This window comes from Moschus berezovskii, chromosome 20, assembly GCF_049115385.1.
Source record: "Moschus berezovskii isolate FMDL1 chromosome 20, NW_MosBer_1.0, whole genome shotgun sequence".
Taxonomy (NCBI): Eukaryota; Metazoa; Chordata; class Mammalia; order Artiodactyla; family Moschidae; genus Moschus; species Moschus berezovskii.
This window is the reverse complement of record NC_142479.1, coordinates 40,428,771-40,447,120: the sequence shown is the minus strand read 5'-3', so window position 1 is coordinate 40,447,120 and position 18,350 is coordinate 40,428,771. Positions and strand designations below refer to the sequence as shown.

At 48.9% G+C, this 18,350-nt stretch overlaps 1 protein-coding gene across 2 annotated transcripts in view; it reads left to right on the top strand.

Moving 5' to 3' along the window:
- The first annotated feature begins 14,559 nt into the window (after window positions 1-14,559).
- PIK3R6 (phosphoinositide-3-kinase regulatory subunit 6) overlaps window positions 14,560-18,350 on the top strand; it is a 48,799-nt gene continuing 45,008 nt past the window's right edge. For both annotated transcript variants that reach the window (XM_088828889.1, XM_055406858.2), the window contains exon 1: window positions 14,560-14,670. The gene's annotated coding sequence lies outside the window, so the exon portion shown is untranslated. The remainder of the gene's footprint in view (window positions 14,671-18,350) is intronic.

Sequence of the window (18,350 nt, the reverse complement as noted above, 5' to 3'; positions counted from 1 at the left end):
CCATATAGTTGGGACCGTACAGTATCACCGACTCAATGGGCATGAGTTTGAGCAAACTCCGGGAGATACTGAAGGACAGGGAGGCCTGGCATGCTGCAGTCCCTAGGGTCGAAAAGTCAGACACGACTTAGCAACTGAACAACCCATAGTACATAGCTCTTTCATATTGGTTCCTTTCACTTAGCAATATGCATAGGGGATTCCTCCATGTCTTCATAGCTCGTTTGTTTCTGTTGCAGTGTATTGAGGTACCAGGGTTTATTTATACATTCATCTAATAAAGAACAAGATATCTTGGTTGATGCAAATTTGGGGCATTTATGAATAAAACTGCCATGAACATACGGTGCTGGTTTTTGTTCAGACATACACATGTTTTCCACTCATTTGGATAAATACCAAGGAACACAGTGGCTTGATCATATGGTACAAATACAGTATAGTTAGGCTTTTCTATTTTTTCATTCTCACCGGCAATGCATGAGAGTTCCTGTACCTGCACACCCTTATTAGCATTTGGTGTTGTTGGTGCTTTGAGTTTTATCCATTCTAATGGGTGTGTAGTGATATCTCCTTGTCGTTTTCTTTTGCAGGTCCCTAAAGACTGATGTTGAGCATCTTTTCATCTGTTTATTCGCCATGTGTCTATTTTCTTTTTTTTTAATGTTTAAAATAGACTTTATTTTTAGAGCAGTTTTAAGTTCAAAGCAAAATTAAGCAGAGGATGTGGAAAGTTCCCACGTATCCCACCTCCTTCCACTATCAACAAGTGCATTTGTTACAACTGATGAACCTACATGGCTCCATTGTTGTTGTTCAGAGTCTGTTGTTTACATAGGGCTCCCTGTTGGCCTTGTATAATACATTCTATGGATTTGGAAAAATATATCCACCATTATAGTATCACACAAAGTAGTCTCACTGCCCTGAAAACCTCTGTGTTCTGTTCACCCATTCTTCCCCTACCCGCTGCCAACCACTGATCTTTTTACCATCTCCATAGTTTTTCCTTTTCCAGAATGTTATGCAGTTGGAATTGTATAGTATGTGGCTTTTTTTACACTGGCTTTGTCTCTTGTCTTTGCTGAGGTATCTGTTCAGATCTTTTGCCCTTGTTTTAATTGGGTTGTTTGTTTTCCTATTGTTGAATGTTAAAAAGAGTTTTTGGAGCACAAATTTTGGATACCAGTCCTTTATCAGATATGTGTTTTGCAAATATTTTCTTCCAATCTGTGGCTTATGTTTTCACTCTTTTAACACTGCTTTTTGCAGAGCAGATGATCTTAATTTTAATGAAGTCCAATTTATCCATTTGTTCTGCTCTGGCAGCTTGGAACTTCTTTTGCGGCCCAGAACACAGTGGTCTCAGACCTTTCTTGTGGTCCCTGACATCCAAATCATGCCTGTTCCAGAGGGATGGCTCTCTCACAACCCCTGAGACAGGGACGCTTAGCGCCCCTCAGTCTGCTCAAAGGAAAGGCATCAGAGAGATTTCCAGATCCTACAGCTTCTCCCACGCAGGAGAAGCACGTGGACATGGACTGCTTGGCACCTGCCCTGGGACTTCAGACTTCCCTCAACTGCCACACACGTCACAGCCTCTAGCACTGGGGTGTCAGCTGCTGCCCTGGGAGTGGGGCTCCTGGGTTTTCTTGGGGAAGAAACTACTTTTCTCTTTTTGCCCAATCTCTAAATCCTTCTATTTGTTCCCCCAGCCCTACCAGTACAATCAGGATAAAGGAAGCCAGCTCTCCAGGAAAAGAGTGCCCTCCCTGGGGCAAAGACAGGCAGGTGGCAAGTCGTCCCCATCTGCAGCAGGCACACATGTGTCCTGGTCAGATCCCAGCCCCAGGATCTCAGTCTGCTTGGGCTCCTATAGCAAAATACCATAGAGTGATTTAAACAACAGACATTTACTTCTTAAGAGACGTGTGTTCGATCCCTGGGTTGGCAAGATTCCCTGGAGAAGGGGATGGCAACGCATTCCAGTATTCTTGCTGGACAATTCTGTGGACAGAGAAGCCTGGTGGACTACAGTCCATGGGGTTGCCAAGAGTTGGACGTGACTGACTTTCTTTTGTGCCGTGCTGTGCTGTGCTGTGCTAAGTCACTTAAGTCGTATCTGACTCTTTGCAACCCCCTGGACTGTAGCCCACCAGGCTCCTCTGTCCATGGGATTCTTCAGGCAAGAATACTGGAGTGGATTGCCATGCCCTCCTCCAGGGGATCTTCCCGATCCAGGGATCGCACCTGCGTCTCATGTCTGCTGCATTAGCAGGTGGATTCTTTACCACTAGTGCCACCTGGGAAACCCTACCTTTCTTTAACTTCTCACAATTCTGGGGGCTGGGAGGTCCAGGGTCAGGCTGCTGACAGATTTAGTGTCTGGTGAGAGCTCTCTTCTTGGGTTGCAGATGGCTGTCTCTCACTATATCTTCACAAGGTAGAGGAAGCGCTGGTGTCTCTTCTTAGGACACTAATCCCATCATGGCAGCTCCACGCTCATGACCTCATCTAAACCTACTCGCTTCCCAAAGGTCCCATCTCCTAACACCATTGCATTGGGGTTCAACATAGGAGTCTGGGGACGACACAAGACATTCAGTCCATACTACTCGGCCATTCTGAACGTGTGGTCCCTGGAGGGGCAGCTGTGGTCACAGAAGCCACACATGTGTGCCTCTTTCTGCACAGGGTGAGGGGCAAGAAACAGGGCCCATTCGGGGAATCTCAGACATTTAGAGCTGGAAGGTGGAGCCTTGGAGTCACTGTAGCTTCAGGGCATCTCCCCTGAACATCACGGTAATAACAACTGTGATATTAGCAAATGCTGTGCATGGGCCCAGCACGGTCCACGCACTTTATGTTTTACATCATCACATACGCCCTCCAACTGCTCCACTGTTAACACCCAGGATGCCTGGACTCCTTCATCAGTAGAGCTTGATGAGAGGCCAGATGAGGAATTTAGGTAGGTCTTTATTGGGACTCTGCTGCAGCACAAGGGATTGAAAACAAGCAGCAAGTGTCCTGGCTCGCTCCCTGAGGTGGGGTGAGCTGGCCCCTCAAATAGGGTGAGGGTGGGTTAGGCCAGAGGGGCAGCTTAGGTGGTCTACCCACCCCTGGGTGGTGCTGTGTGCAGCAGCCTTGCTCATGCACTGGACCTTACTTTTGCTCCTGGAAGCTCAGAAGGGGCAGTTGGGTTTTGACCTTTTTGTATCTTGTTCATAATTGGCCCCAACTGCTGCAGTTAATATGCCTATAGTTTCTCTGTATTCTGCTGCTCCAAGATATTTGTCCAGGTGCAAACACTGCAGCAAAGGGTCCCAGGTCCCAGCCTGTCTCGCCGTGAGGTAGGTACCATTGTGCCCCATTTTATAGATGAGGAAACTGAGGCAGAGAAACTAAGGAACTTGCCCGAGGTCACAGAGACTGTGCAAAGGGGAAGCCAGGGCTCAGCGCCGCCCGAGTCCCTGCCCTTACTGCTACTCCCGCAACACACTCAGGTGAGCTGTAGGGAAACCGAGGCCCAAAAAGTAAAGTTCCCACGAATCCGAGAGGGATGGCTTCATCATAAGGGAATTCCAGAGGAGCCCAGCCAGTTTCACAGCTACCCTCTTCACTCTCCCTGGGGACTGGCTGGGAGTGGGGTGCGGTGGAGAAGTGGAAGTCGGGGTGGAGGTGGACAGGAAATGGCTGGCAAGGCTCCAGGCAAGTCCAGGGCGGCCACTATTGGGGTGGGAGCTAGGGGAGGGGGCAGAATCAGGAAGGAAGCCCTCGGTGAATGAATGTTGCTCCAGCCTCCAAAGCTGGTACTGGCCCAAGGGGACCTCTGGGACCCCTGGGACCCCTGGGATCTCTGCAGAGAGGAAAGGGGGCAGCAAACAGCCTTACCCCCCCATCTCCCACCCCAAGGAAGGGCCTCTCATCTGAGGGGCCAGAGGCCCTCTCTGAGCAAAAGTGTAACTGCATGGCTCTAAGGCCAGAGCCAGGACTGTCCTGGGAAGAAGCTGGAGAGGGCTGGTGAGGGCTGTGCAAACACACTTTCCAATCCCTGGGTCACAGGTGAAAACTGAGCCCCAGAGAGGAGGGGTCGACAAGAAGAAGCAGCTAGGACCAGAGCGTGGGGGCCAGGATGCGCTGTGTACATGCGTGTGCCTGCACGTGTGTGCGCGTGTGCACACACATGCACGGGCCAGGCGCCTCGCGCAGGTAACAGAGGACTGGACTCAGCTTTCTCCCTGATGTCCTCGTCCATTCTCTGCCTTCTCAGTGCGAATTTTACAGACAAGCACCTCCTCCGCACCCTGGGAAGCTTGCAACCCTGTCCTGGAGGGCCTGCCTAACGGGGAGGTAAAGGGGGTTGGGGGTGCCATGAAGGACAGGCAACCTGAGAACAGGCAGAGTAAGGGGATCCCAGCCCTGCCCTCCAGGGAAACCCCAAGTTCTCTCTGCCCTGGACCCGGTCTCAGAGGAACCTAAGGGTCCCCAGGAATTTGGAAGGGGAACAGGTGTGAAGGGAGGCCGGGGCACAGTTTTCCTCACCAACTTGAAAGATGGCTTGTACAAGAGAGAATGGACCGGGTTTCTATCTTTCCTGTCTCTCTCTCTGTCTCTTTTTTTTTAATAGCCAAACCTAGATTTTTTTTTAATTATTCATTTATTTTTGGCTGTGCTGGGTCTCTGTTGCTGGGCCGGCTTTCCCCTAGTTGCAGAGAATAGGAATTAATCTCCAGTTGCAGCGCGCAGGCTGCACATTGTGTTGGTGTCTCGTTGCGGAGCGTGGGCTCTGGGGCTCATGGCCTCGGTAGTTGTGGTGCCCAGGCTCCAGAGCACAGGCTCAATAGCTGCTCCAAGGCATGTGGGCCCCTCCCAGACCAGGGACGGAACCCGTGTCTCCTGCATTGGCGTGTGTGCATGCTGTTGCTTCAGCCAGGTCCGGCTCTGCAACCCCGTGGATTGTAACCTCCCAGGCCCCTCTGTCCATGGGATTCTCCAGGCAAGAATACTGGAATGGGTTGCCAGGCCCTCCTCCAGAGGATCTTCCCCACCCAGGGATGGAACCCGCATCTCCTCCTATGTGTCTTCTGCATTGGCAGGCAGATTCTTTACCATGAGCCACCAGGGAAGCCCTGTATCTTTCTGGTCTTGATCCATTTAAATGTGGTACTAGTCCAGAAAATATGGACATTTAAGAAAAGAATGTGGTTGGTCCTTAGATACTAATAATGATTTCTAAGAAACAAAGCAAGCCAAAAAACAATTTGTATAAATCACTCCAAGCTATGGAAAGCAGTGATCACTGAACGGAGAGGGAAAGGAAGCTGGGAAGGAGGAAGGGAAGGTTCACTTTTTAATTCTATAATGTATATGTATATATATATATAAAATATACAGTTTATATATTAAATATAAACAATAAATTTATATTATTTATATATTTATAATTGTATATATTAATATAAAATAGATATTTAATCTAATTAAATATTTATAACTTAAATACAAATATATATGTATACTGCACTAAAGTGTTTATTTTTACAATGAAAACATATTTGTGAATTGTTTGAGCAAGTTTTTAAACACTATAATTTTTTTTAAAGTTAATGGTGTTTAAAATAAAAATTCTGGGATTTTTCCTGAAGTCCACTGTTTAAGACTCTGTACTTCCAACGCCTTCTTTGCATTGGTCACTGAGGAAGTCTTTCTTATCTCTCCTTGCTATTCTTTGGAACTCTGCATTCAGATGCTTATATCTTTCCTTTTCTCCTTTGCTTTTCACTTCTCTTCTTTTCACAGCTCTTTGTAAGGCCTCCTCAGACAGCCATTTTGCTTTTTTGCATTTCTTTTCAATGGGGATTTTCTTGGTCCCTGTCTCCTGTACAATGTCACGAACCTCCGTCCAGAGTTCATCAGACACTCTATCTATCAGATCTAGTCCCTTAAATCTATTTCTCACTTCCACTGTATAATCATAAGGGATTTGATTGAGGTCATATCTGAATGGTCTAGTGGTTTTCCCTACTTTCTTCAATTTAAGTCTGAATTTGGCAATAAGGAGTTCATGATCTGAGCCACAGTCAGCTCCTGGTCTTGTTTTTGCTAACTGTACACAGCTTCTCCATCTTTGGCTGCAAAGAGTATAATCAATCTGATTTCGGTGTTGACCATCTGGTGATGTCCATGTGTAGAGTCTTCTCTTGTGTTGTTGGAAGAGGGTGTTTGCTATGACCAGTGCATTCTCTTGGCAAAACTCGATTAGCCTTTGCCCTGCTTCATTCCGTGCTCCAAGGCCAAATTTGCCTGTTACCCCAGGTGTTTCTTGACTTCCTACTTTTGCATTCCAGTCCCCTATAATGAAAAGGACATCTTTTTTGGGTGTTAGTTCTAAAAGGTCTTGTAGGTCTTCATAGAACCGTTGAACTTCGGCTTCTTCAGCGTTACTGGTTGGGGCATAGGCCTGGATTACTGTAATATTGAATGGTTTGCCTTGGAAATGAACAGAAATCATTCTGTCGTTTTTAAGATTGCATCCAAGTACTGCATTTCGGACTCTTTTGTTGACCATGATGGCTACTCCATTTCTTCTAAGGGATTCCTGCCCACAGTAGTAGATATAATGGTCATCTGAGTTAAATTCACCCATTCCAGTCCATTTTAATTCACTGATTCCTAGAATGTCTATGCTCACTCTTGCCATCTCCTGTTTGACCACTTCCAATTTGCCTTGATTCATGGACCTAACATTCCAGGTTCCTATGCAATATTGCTCTTTACAGCACCGGACCTTGCTTCTATCACTGGTCACATCCACAACTGGGTATTGGTTTTGCTTTTGCTCCGTCCCTTTATTCCTTCTAGAGTTAATTCTCCACTGATCTCCAGTAGCATACTGGGCACCTACCGACCTGGGGAATTCCTCATTCAGTATCCTATCATTTTGCCTTTTGATACTGTTCATGGGGTTCTCAAGGCAAGTGTACTGAAGTGGTTTGCCATTCCCTTCTCCCGTGGACCACATTCGGCTGTGGTCCATGTGATCAGATCGACTAGTTTCCTGTGATTATGATTTCAGTGTGTCTGCCCTCTGATGCCCCCTCGCAATACCTACCATTTTATTTGGGTTTCTCTTACCTTGGGCGTGGGATATCTCTTCACAGCTGCTCCAAGAAAGCGCAGCCGCTGCACCTTACCTTGGACGAGGGGTATCTCCTCAAGGCCGCCCCTCCTGACCTTGAAAGTGGAGTAGCTCCTCTCGGCCCTCCTGCGCCCGCTCTGCCACTGCCTATTGGATGTGGAGTAGCTCCTCTCGGCCGCCGGCCCTGGCCTCAGGCGTGGGGTAGCTCCTCATGCGGCGCTTCTTTGCATGGTCGGTTGTGCCGGACGCGTCTGCGCCGCCGGGGCTGGCATCTCAGAATAGGAAAAACAAGAGATCTCTTTAAGAAAATTAGAGATTCCAAGGGAACATTTCATGCAAAGATGGGCTCCATAAAGGACAGAAATGGTATGGACCTAACAGAAGCAGAAGGTATTAAGAAGAAGTGGCAGGAATACACAGAAGAACTGTACAAAAAAGATCTTCACGACCAAGATAGTCACGATAACGTGATCACTGACCTAGAGCCAGACATCTTGGAATGTGAAGTCAATCGGGCCTTAGAAAGCATCACTATGAACAAAGCCAGTGGAGGTGACGGAATTCCAGTTGAGCTATTTCAAATCTTGAAAGATGATGCTGTGAAAGTGCTGCACTCAATATGCCAGCAAATTTGGAAAACTCAGCAGTGGCCACAGGACTGGAAAAGGTCAGTCTTCATTCCAATCCCAAAGAAAGGCAATGCCAAAGAATGCTCAAACTACCGCACAGTTGCACTCATCTCACACGCTAGTAAAGTCATGCTCAAAATTCTCCAAGTCAGGCTTCAGCAATACGTGAACCGTGAACTCCCAGATGTTCAAACAGGTTTTGGAAAAGGCAGAGGCACCAGAGATCAAATTGCCAACATCCGCTGGATCATGGAGAAAGCAAGAGAGTTCCAGAAAAATATCTATTTCTGCTTCATTGACTATGCCAAAGCCTTTGACTGTTTGGATCACAAGAAACTGTGGAAAATTCTGAAAGAGATGGGAATACCAGACCACCTGACCTGCCTCCTGAGAAATCTGTATGCAGGTCAGGAAGCAACAGTTAGAACCAGTCATGGAACAACAGACTGGTTCCAAATAGGAAAAGGAGTACGTCAAGGCTGTATATTGTCACCTTGCTTATTTAACTTATATGCAGAGTACATCATGAGGAATGCTGGGCTGGAAGAAGCACAAGCTGGAATCAAGTTTGCTGGGAGAAATATCAATAACCTCAGATATGCAGATGACACTACCCTTATGGCAGAAAGTGAAGAGGAACTAAAAAGCCTCTTGATGAAAGTGAAAGAGGAGAGTAAAAAGGTTGGCTTGAAGTTCAACATTCAGAAAACAAAGATCGTGGCATCTGGTCCCATCACTTCATGGGAAATAGATGGAAAAACAATGGAAACAGTGTCAGACTTTATTTTGGGGGGCTCCAAAATCACTGCAGATGCTGATTGCAGCCATGAAATTAAAAGACGCTTGCTCCTTGGAAGGAAAGCTATGACCAACCTAGATAGCATATTAAAAAGCAGAGACATTACTTTGCCAACCAAGGTCCGTCTAGTCAAGGCTATGGTTTTTCCCGTGGTCATGTATGGATGTGAGAGTTGGACTGTGAAGAAAACTGATCGCCGAAGAATTGATGCTTTTGAACTGTGGTGTTGGAGAAGACTCTTGAGAGTCCCTTGCACTGCAAGGAGATCCAACCAGTCCATTCTAAAGGAGATCAATCCTGGGTGTTCATTGGAAGGACTGATACTAAAGCTGAAGCTCCAATACTTTGGCCACCTCATGCGACGAGTTGACTCACTGGAAAAGACTCTGATGCTGGGAAAGGTTGGGGGCGGGAGGAGAAGGGGACGACAGAGAATGAGATGGCTGGATGGCATCACCGACTCGATGGACATGAGTTTGAGTGAACTCCGGGAGTTGGTGATGGACAGGGAGGCCTGGCGTGCTGTGATTCATGGGGTCGCGGAGAGTCGGACACGACTGAGCGACTGAACTGAACTGAACTGAACTTCCAACACCAGGGGTGCAGGCTTAATCTCTGATGAGAGAACTAAGATCCCACATGATGCATGGCCAAAAATAAATAAAATAAAAATTCCTTCTCCTCCCACATAAGAATTCCTGAAAGGGCAAGTGACTAGATTGAAAAAAAAAAAAAGATAAAAGCATAAATCTGCTTCCTACAATTGTCAACCCATTAGACCTAAGTCTGGGTTCTCACACACCCCGCAAAACAACACTGCTGGTAGTGAAGTCTGGAAAATTCCAAATACGTGTACTGTTCCTCCTTTCACACACCCACACCAGACAGTTCAAGTTACTAACAAGTTACTAACAGATGCCTCTGATGCCGCTGGTCCAGGAGATGCCTGTGAAAACCTGGTTTAGAGCCTGACGTTCTACTGCCCCTGCTTCCCTGGGCCACCAGTGTAAGCGCTGGAGGGAATTCACTAGAAGCAGAGATGCCCACCAGGAGAGCAGCCTTGCTAATGCTTCAGTCTCCCTTGAGTAGAGTCGAGAGCAAGGAGCACAGGCCAGGCTTCAGGCTGGCTCAGCCTGCGGGTGCTCTCTGTGGGCCCACAGTGAACTCCCTGGACTAGATGTTTCCTGGTTCAAGTCCCACCACTTGCCAGTTACGTGAGCCTGTTTTAAAAAAGTTTTGTTTTCCACAATAACATCACCTTATTTTATTTATTTACTTTGGCCACACTGTGCAGCATGTAGGATCTTAGCTCCCTGTTGCCTGACCAGGGATTGAACCAGTGTCTCCTGCACTGGGAGCATGAAGTCTTAGCCACGGGACCACCAGGGAAATTCCTGCATGAGCCTTTAAAGTGAAGTTTGCCATAATTGTCCTAACTCATAAAGTGATTGCATATTTCTATAACAGCTATATTCTGGTTTGTTACTTCTCTCAGCTTTCTAAGAATAGGTCCTACCAACCAGAGAACCATTTGATTTTGGGGTTGTTGTTAATGAGTTTGGGGTATAAAAACTGGGAGACAAGGATAAGAATGGAGTTGAGGTGCTCTGAAGGCACTTCAAGAGGACTTTGAGATGTTTGTGAAAACCTCTGGGTGGAAGGAGCCAGGAGTTAGTGAGTTGGGATCACTTGGGGAGAAAAGAGAGTACAAAAAGAACTCTACTGGTTCCATAACATGGCCTGGAAGAGAACATCTGGACAAAAGAAATATCCACCAAAGGTTTTTTTTTAAGTTTAGGTGGTTTTTTTTTCCTGCTGTGTTTTTTTTTTTTAATTTGGCTGTGCCACATCTTAGTTGTGGCATATGGGATCTAGTTCCCTGACCAGGGATCAAACCTGGGCCCCTTGCACTGGGAGCATGGAGTCTTAGCCACTGCACCACCAGGGAAGTCTCTTATGGAAGATTTTTAGATAGCTTGGTAAGAGATGATTAGTATCGACTTCTTTCCGTCCTCCCAATGTAATCTTCAGGAAAATCTACGTTGCCTTTTAGGGTTTTCTGTGAGTGAATTCCTTAGAAAACTCAGTGAGATGATGGATTCTGCATTGGCTACTGAATGATCCCAGAGACAGTTCCCACAGAAGGTGGGGCTGGAGGAACACACAGATGGCCCTGGGTTTCCTGTCCCCAAAGCAAATGTTAACAATTCTTACTGGACTCCCAAACCATGGTGTTCCAGGGTGTCCTGATCCCAGCACTCATCTACCTGCCTCCACAGTTACAAGAGGATTTTAATCTGTTTAAAAATTAAAAGTTTCATTTGCTTTGTAATAGGAAAATAGGAAAATATTTTTCTGAATAGAGGGGCTTGGAAAGAGGAATAAGGATGGAACAGAAGTGGTGGATTCTCTGCCAGAAAGCTAAGTAACTTGGCAGCCCCAAGTGAGTTAGTGAGCAGACTTCCATACACCCAGGAAGGTAGAGGGATACAGGAGCCTGGGTGAAGCCATCATGGCTGTGGCTGGAGAAGCCACAGACAATGAGCCTCGGCTTCTGTATCTTGGGCACCCACCACCCAGAACGTCTTTGCTGCCCTTAGCTCATCCAGAAGCCAGAGCAGTAAGTGCAGGGGACCCTAGCTCTCTGGATTCTGATGCTGATGGATCATGTGGTCTGTGCATGGGTTGGAAAAGAATTTCCAGGCATGAGGCAGAAGGAGAGGAGAATAGAGTTTATTAGAACGGGAGATGCTGTCGAAACAGTGGGATGGCTCCTTTCGCAGGCCAGTAGCCAATTTTATAGCCTCAAGAGGAAGAAAATTCCTACTGAAAGGGTGGCATTAGGTGAGGATGCTATGCATGTGCCTGAGTGCCTACTCTTTGTGACCCCGTGGACTGTAGCCCACCAGGCTCCTCTGTCCATGGGATTGTCCAGGCAAGAATACTGGGGTGAGTTGTCATTTTCTCCTGCGGGGGATCTTCCCTACCCAGGGACAGAACTCGCATCTCCACATCTCGTCTTCTGCATTGCAGGTGGATTCTTTACCACTAAGCCACCAGATTGGTCAGGATGCTACAGGATAGATATTTTACCTGTGAAGTCAGGGAATTGGCTGTTTAGATCAGGAGACTCATGGCAACCATTGCTATAAGGCTTAGTTAATTGCAGAGATTTTTGTCTTGGGACCTTGGTATAAGGCTCTACAGTCTTGCTGGGGGCTGTTCCTGGGAGACTGGTGCAGATGGGGAAATTGGCAACAGGTGGCCTGAAAAGCCCAGGTTAAACAAACCCTAGAGCAACAGGGAGCCACTAGGATCAACCAGAGAGGCAGTGCCAGCTGCCTTGCTGATGGTGAGCTGGGGCAATTAGGGGTCTCATCCCTCATCCCTGCTCCTCCTTTTCACTTTCTCTTTGTCTCTGTCTGGCCCTCGGCTGCGTGCCCTCACAATAAGGTTGCAAGGGACTTCCCTCTCGGTCCAGTGGTTAAGAATCCAACTTCCACTGCAGGGGACACAGGTTCCATCTTTGGTCAGGCAATTAAGATTTCCACATGCCACACGGCATGGCCAAAATAAATAAATGACAGTAAATTCAAAATGAGGGTGCCTCAGCTCATCCTTGCAGGGGACAGCTCCGGGGCTGTCCATGGTCACCAAGAAGCCCCTTCGGTGGCCACCACACCCAGGGTAGTTGCAGAGACACCAGTCCATGATAAGAGGAGTGGAGCAGCCCACAGGAGGCTGACATCAACTTGTGATTTCCGATCAGTTAGGCCAGAGCTGATAAGGAGAAGGCACTGCCCGTGATGGCCACACTGCCAGCTGCTGCTGAGTGCTGAACCTGCAAAGGCTCCGTTCTTGGCCCTTTGTCTTGTCCTGAACTTTTTCACTTCACCCGTTCATTCCTCCTTCATTCCTTCATCCATTTGTTTTATTTACTGAGCTCAACTGTCTCTCCACATTCTCTTATCTTGTGATGGATAGAATAATAAGACCTAGCTGCTTCTTTCTCAGAACTTATTGAGGGAGGGCAGAGGGATGAGGCAGACATGTGACCTAAGAATACAAAGATGCTTGATAAAATTGGGAGTCCACTCACATGAGTGGGACAGAAAAGAGGTGGCTATAAGGGACTTCCCTGGTGGTTCAGTGGCTAAGACTCTTTCCACTCAATGCAGGTAGCCTAGGTTTGTTCCCTGGTCAGTGAACTAGATTCTGCAGCCAAATAAATACATTTTTTTAAAAAAAAGAAATAACTATGAAAGGGAAGCTGAGCTATGGAGCTGCTGCTGCTGCTAAGTCGCTTCAGTCATGTCCGACTCTGTGTGACCCCATAGACAGCAGCCCATCAGGCTCCCCTGTCCCTGGAATTCAGATGGTTTAAATTTCTGGTCTTTTTTTTTTTTTTTTCAAATAGCCTCTTCTCCAAAATGAAGAGACGGAACCAACCCACTCAGCCCTTTCAGAGAAACGTCAGTGACTTCTCCTTTGGTTGCAAAGGAGAAACCCAAGTACCAGAAACCAAATGCAAACAGTCTTCTTAATGGAAATGGCAGGGGCCATTTATCGGATCACATAGTTGAACGATTAAGAGAAGATCTAGGCCTCAGGGTTTCAGGCACAGCTGAATCCAAGTGTTCATGCAGTCAGCAATCTGCCTCTCTCCAGAGCCATTTAGCCATTAGGCCAAATCTGATGACAGCATGGAGTCTGAGTTTTTTTTCAAAGGTCTAGAAATGTGTTGGAGAGGCCTCTAAATATTGCTTGGCTTCCAAATGTGAGAAGAAGAAAGAATACGACAAACTAGCAAGCTCATCGCCTTGGAGGTGATCTGCTCCCCGGCACTGCTCTCTCCTAATCCCCAAGGTCAGCAGATAATTCTTCCTGCTCTGCATCCACGTCCTCTCTGCAGGCTTGGACACCGTTGACTGTCATGTCCTTGACACCTCCCTCACTCCCGCTTCCACAGGACTCCACTTCTCCTCCTTCCTCTCTGACCTGTTTTTCTCTCTTCTGTTCTGAAGGAAGGATGGTTAGGAGTGAGCCAGGAGAAGGGCTGGGAAGATAATCCCACTGCCCACATGAAGGCCTGGAGGTGGGAGATGGCCTGGATCTTTAAGGAACTACAGTCGTTTAGGACTTCTGGGAGGTGTCAGAGTGAGAGGATAAAGCCCAAGGTTGGGGATCAAGGAAGGACCAGATCATTCCTTGCAAATCACGTGAAGGAATTTGGCTGTTCTCTTGAAAGTAATAGGGCTCTATGGGGGGTTGTAACAAAGGTGTAACAGGATCAGATTCATGTTTCACTCTAAGAAAGAGACCTTCGGCAGTGAGGTGGAGGCAGGTAGACAGCAGGCGGTCGTAATAATTTAGGAGAAAGATGATAGTGACCTCATGACTGCCATGGGGATGGGAACAAAGGGGACAATTCATGAGACAGTGACAAGACTTGGTGCCATGGAGGTGTAACAGGTGAGGGAGAGGGAGGTGTAAAAAGTGACACCCAGGTTTCTGGTTCTGAGATGAGCAGCAGAGAAGTGGGTTTCGAGGGTGAAATGATGAACTGGATTTGTACCAACTGAGCTGGAGGAGCTTGGGGGCATTTAGCCAGCAGTGTCTGGGGTGGGAGGTGCTTGGTGTGTCTGGAGCTCCAGAAAAAATCCTCGGCTCCCTGCATCCAGCCAGCACCAGAGGGGGCCCCCGGGAGGTACCACCTCCCACCTGATCAGAATAAAGAATGTCAGCGGAACTTCCCTGGGGGTCCAGTGGTTAAGACTCCACACTTCCACTGCAGGAGGTGCGGGTTCAATCCCTGGTCGGGGAACTAAGATACTGCATGCCTTGCGGCACAGCCAAAAAAAAAGGTCCAGTGGCTGTGGCTGACCACAGACACTTCTCTAGAAAGAGACCTCGCAGCAGGATGTGCTCTGGGAGGAGTTACGAGGGCTATGGTAAGGGGAAGGAAGAGGAGGGGACAGAGCCAGGCCTTTGTGACCCTGGGCTTTTCTCTGCAGGGCTAGAGGCTGCAGAGACACCCATCATCCGGGACTGGTGGCCTCCCTGGGCAAGACTGTGGACCGCTGAATTGCTGCTGAGTCAAGGTAGGTGCTGGCTGGGGGCAGGGTCTCCAGAGAGGGAGCTGGGAGGAGCAGATGGAGGGTCCCAGAGGAGGGATGTTGGAAGGGGGAGCCCATTAGGGGCCGAGACATCCCCAGCCCTTATGAACACACGCCCAGCATTTCTGAGAGAGGTCACCCAGGTATGGTGGCTACTAGGACCGCTCTGCCAGGTTGAGATTATTCAATCCGTTTTCACAAGAAGAAAGGATGCAGGACCCTGTGAGAAGACCTCTCCTTTCTTCTCCAGATCCCGTGAATGCCCATAATGAAGGACTAATTATTCCTTTCTGGTGCTGCAGAGTACATTCGTTAGCCTGTTGGATTCCTACAGGCGATTGGAGGAAGGCTGGATATGTGTTAATACTGCCCGTTTATAGATCAGGAGACAGAGGCTCAGAGGGATGGAGCAACTTGCCAAAGATTGTAGAGTGGGGAAGCAAGACGCAGGACTCCGAGAGAATTTTCTGGGCCCCCATCTGCACCCCTCCTGGGACATCATCTGTCCCTGTCTGTCCCGGGTCTTGGCTACTCTCTGCACGCACGTGCACACACACACACAAACACGCACACACACGCATGAAGAGGCCCAGCTGGCGTGGGGTTGAGACACGACTGTGCATGACCAGCAGACAGTAACAGGTGCCGGGGCCCTGGCAGAGTGAGGTGTGGGCTCTAGTGGAGAGAGCCCCCCGGGGGTGGGGTCAGGGCAGGCTCTGCTCAGAGTGTCAGCTGGGCCTTGAGGCAGACAGACGGCTGGTGTGCAGAGATGGGGCTGCGGGCATCTCGGAGAGGGGGACAAACTGCAAACACAGAGGAGGAAGGTGGTGTGATGGCAGGAAAGAGCAGCTAGAGGTTCGGTTTGGCTGCTAATGCATGCGTTTGTGGAGGTCCAACCAGCAGGGGCCTGTCCTGTTTATTTATCTGTAAATAAGTGGCTTTTGAGTATCTTCATTTTGAGTCCTCACAGAAACCCTATGAGTCAGGTGCTATTATTAAGTCTCATTTAAAGATAGAGAAACTGAGGCACAAAGGCTCTAAGCAACACATTGCCATAGCAACAGAGAGATTTGGTATCCAGCAGTCTAGTGCCCAGTGCTACCTGCCCCCAACACTCTGTGGCTCCCCTCTGTTACCTCCTCGGCTCCCAGGGTGGGCATGAATGCCAGGCTGGCTGGTGGCCACCTGGTCCTCGGGCCTTCCTGGTCTGCATCCAGGCCCCGTCACCTTCCTCCTAGGCTCCCTGCCCCCAGGAACAATGCTCTCCTGCCTCCTAGACTGGCTCTCTCACATCCAGGTGTTTCCTTCACAGTCAGGGACAGACACAACAAAGGAAGCAGGCCTGCCCAGTCCTCGGGGACAGCTGGGAAATAAAGCCCTCGGGAATCTGGAAAGCCCAGTGGGGCCTCGTGGAATGAAGGTTGACAGGGTCCCATTGGAACCCCAAGCTCTGCCTTTCCACCCCCACTAATCACATTTGAAATCAAAGAACTGGGTGTGTCGCTGGGCAAGTCTGTGTCTGTGGAGAGAAAAAATCCAAGCCCTGGAGATGGCATGGGGGTGGGAGGGAGCGTGGGTAGAAGGAGAGGGAAGTGGCTCTGCGGTGGGATGGTCCCCTCTTTGTGCTAGAGCAGCAGGCAGAGGACAGGAGCGGGCAGAAGCGTGGTCCTGGGAAGTTCCATGCCTTTCTTCCCAGGGGGTGGCACAGGTGGGCTGCGTGGTGGCTTCTTCTGGCTGAATAGTCTGGCCCAGGAGCCAGCAGTGGGGGTGGGAGGCCAGAGTAAGCAGGGCATCAGCTGTAAACTTCATGGCGAAACAGTGGCCCAGAGCCTGGCCACCTGAGGCCCTCTCAGTCCTGCTGTCTGCAGCCCTTCCTCTGGCCGAGCAGTCTTTCCCACAGTCTCCTGCACAGAAAGAACACTCCACGGCTGCTGCCGATGGGGCCCCATCCGCTCCTTGCTGCTGTGTGTCGTGGAGCCACCCCTGGTTCTGTGCTGGTCCTGTGGCTTGTGTCACCCCCCAAGGCAGTGAACAGCTGTGCATTTGCACCCTCCCTGAGGACTGTTCATTGCTTATGTTCTGTGTTTAAGGAGGAATGTCCTCTGAACCCCGATTCATTCAGCCACCCGTTCATTCTTTGTCTCTGGTCCCATCCCTCTGACAAGAGCTGTAAGGGTCTAAGATTTTACTCTACTGATAACTAACAAGTTGAGGCTTCCCAGGTGGCTCAGCGGTAAAGAATCCACCTGCCAATGCAGAAGAAACGGGCTCGATCCCTGGGTCAGGAAGATCCCCTGGAGAAGGAAATGGCAACCTACTCCAGTATTCTTGCCGGGGAAATCCCATGGACAGAGAAGCCTGGTGGTCTACAGTCCAAGGGGCTGTAAAGAGTTGGACATGACTTAGTGACTCAACAACCACAACCACTAACAAGTTAATCTGCCACAGTTTTATGGTCGCCTGCAGAAAACACGAGACTCTAGAGTCACAGATCTTTATCACTCGCAGTGAAACAAGCAGCGTGAGCATCCTGCCCTCAAATCCCCTGGGAGAGCAAAGAGGTGGCACCAAGAGGTTGCCGTGCCTCACCGCTGAGGAGCCTGGAGCTTAGGAAACCCCCAGTGTTCACCGGGGGCATGGGGGTATGGTGGGCTGCCAGCAAGCCTGCCACCTCTGCCCTGGAAGGAAACATTGCCTCTATTCCACTGGTCAGCAAAGAAATCTTTTCTTGGCCCTGGGTAGGGCAGGCTCTCTGTTCCAAGGTTGTTTGTGATACAGATCTTGAAGAAGTAATCTGGAACAAAATCTCACGAGGTGGGCACAAACCCATGGAGGATTGCCTCCAGAGTTTTACTGACTGCACCCCGGCTGCATTATCCCCTGAAATGCCTCCAGCACCCCCTCCTCAGTGCTTGGCTGGCCATTCCCTTCGTTTGGAACGTGTTTTCTGCAGACTTTGCCTAGATTGCTCCCTTCCTCCTGCAGGCTTCTACTCAGAGGTCACTTCCTTGGGGAGACCTTTTCATACTGCACACCAATCGCTGGAACCTCATGATCCCCTTCTCAGCCATATTTCTTTAGCACCTCTCAGATGAATAATTAATACACAACTTTATTATGGCATTTTTGTCTGCACACACCCCCTCCCCCCACACACATAGGGCTTCCCTTGTAGTTCAGTCGGTAAAGAATCCGCCTGCAGTGCAGGAAACCCGGGTTCGATTCCTCAGTCAGGCAGATCCCCTGGAGGAGGAGATGGCAGCCCACTCCAGTAACCTTGCCTGGAGAATCCCATAGACAAAGCAGCCTGGTAGGTTCCCAGTCCATGGAGTCACAAGAGGCAAGGGGACATGACTTAGTGACTAAACCACCCCCCACACACACACAACAAACCCACAGGTAGCACAAGTTTTATGCGAGCAGGTGTTTGTCTACTTTTAACTACCACATCTCCAGGACCTGGAGTAGCATCTGACACTTAGGAGAGGCTCAAAAAATACTCGTTGTGTGAATGAATGAATCCATCCACTCATCTGATCTTCAGAGGAAGACCTGGTTCTCCTCACTTGAATCTATGGGACAGACAAGGCTCTGTCATATTGAGCAAGTGAGACGAGGAACAAGTAGCTCAGGCTGGGAGTGGGGGTGGGGGGTGAGAGGCCACG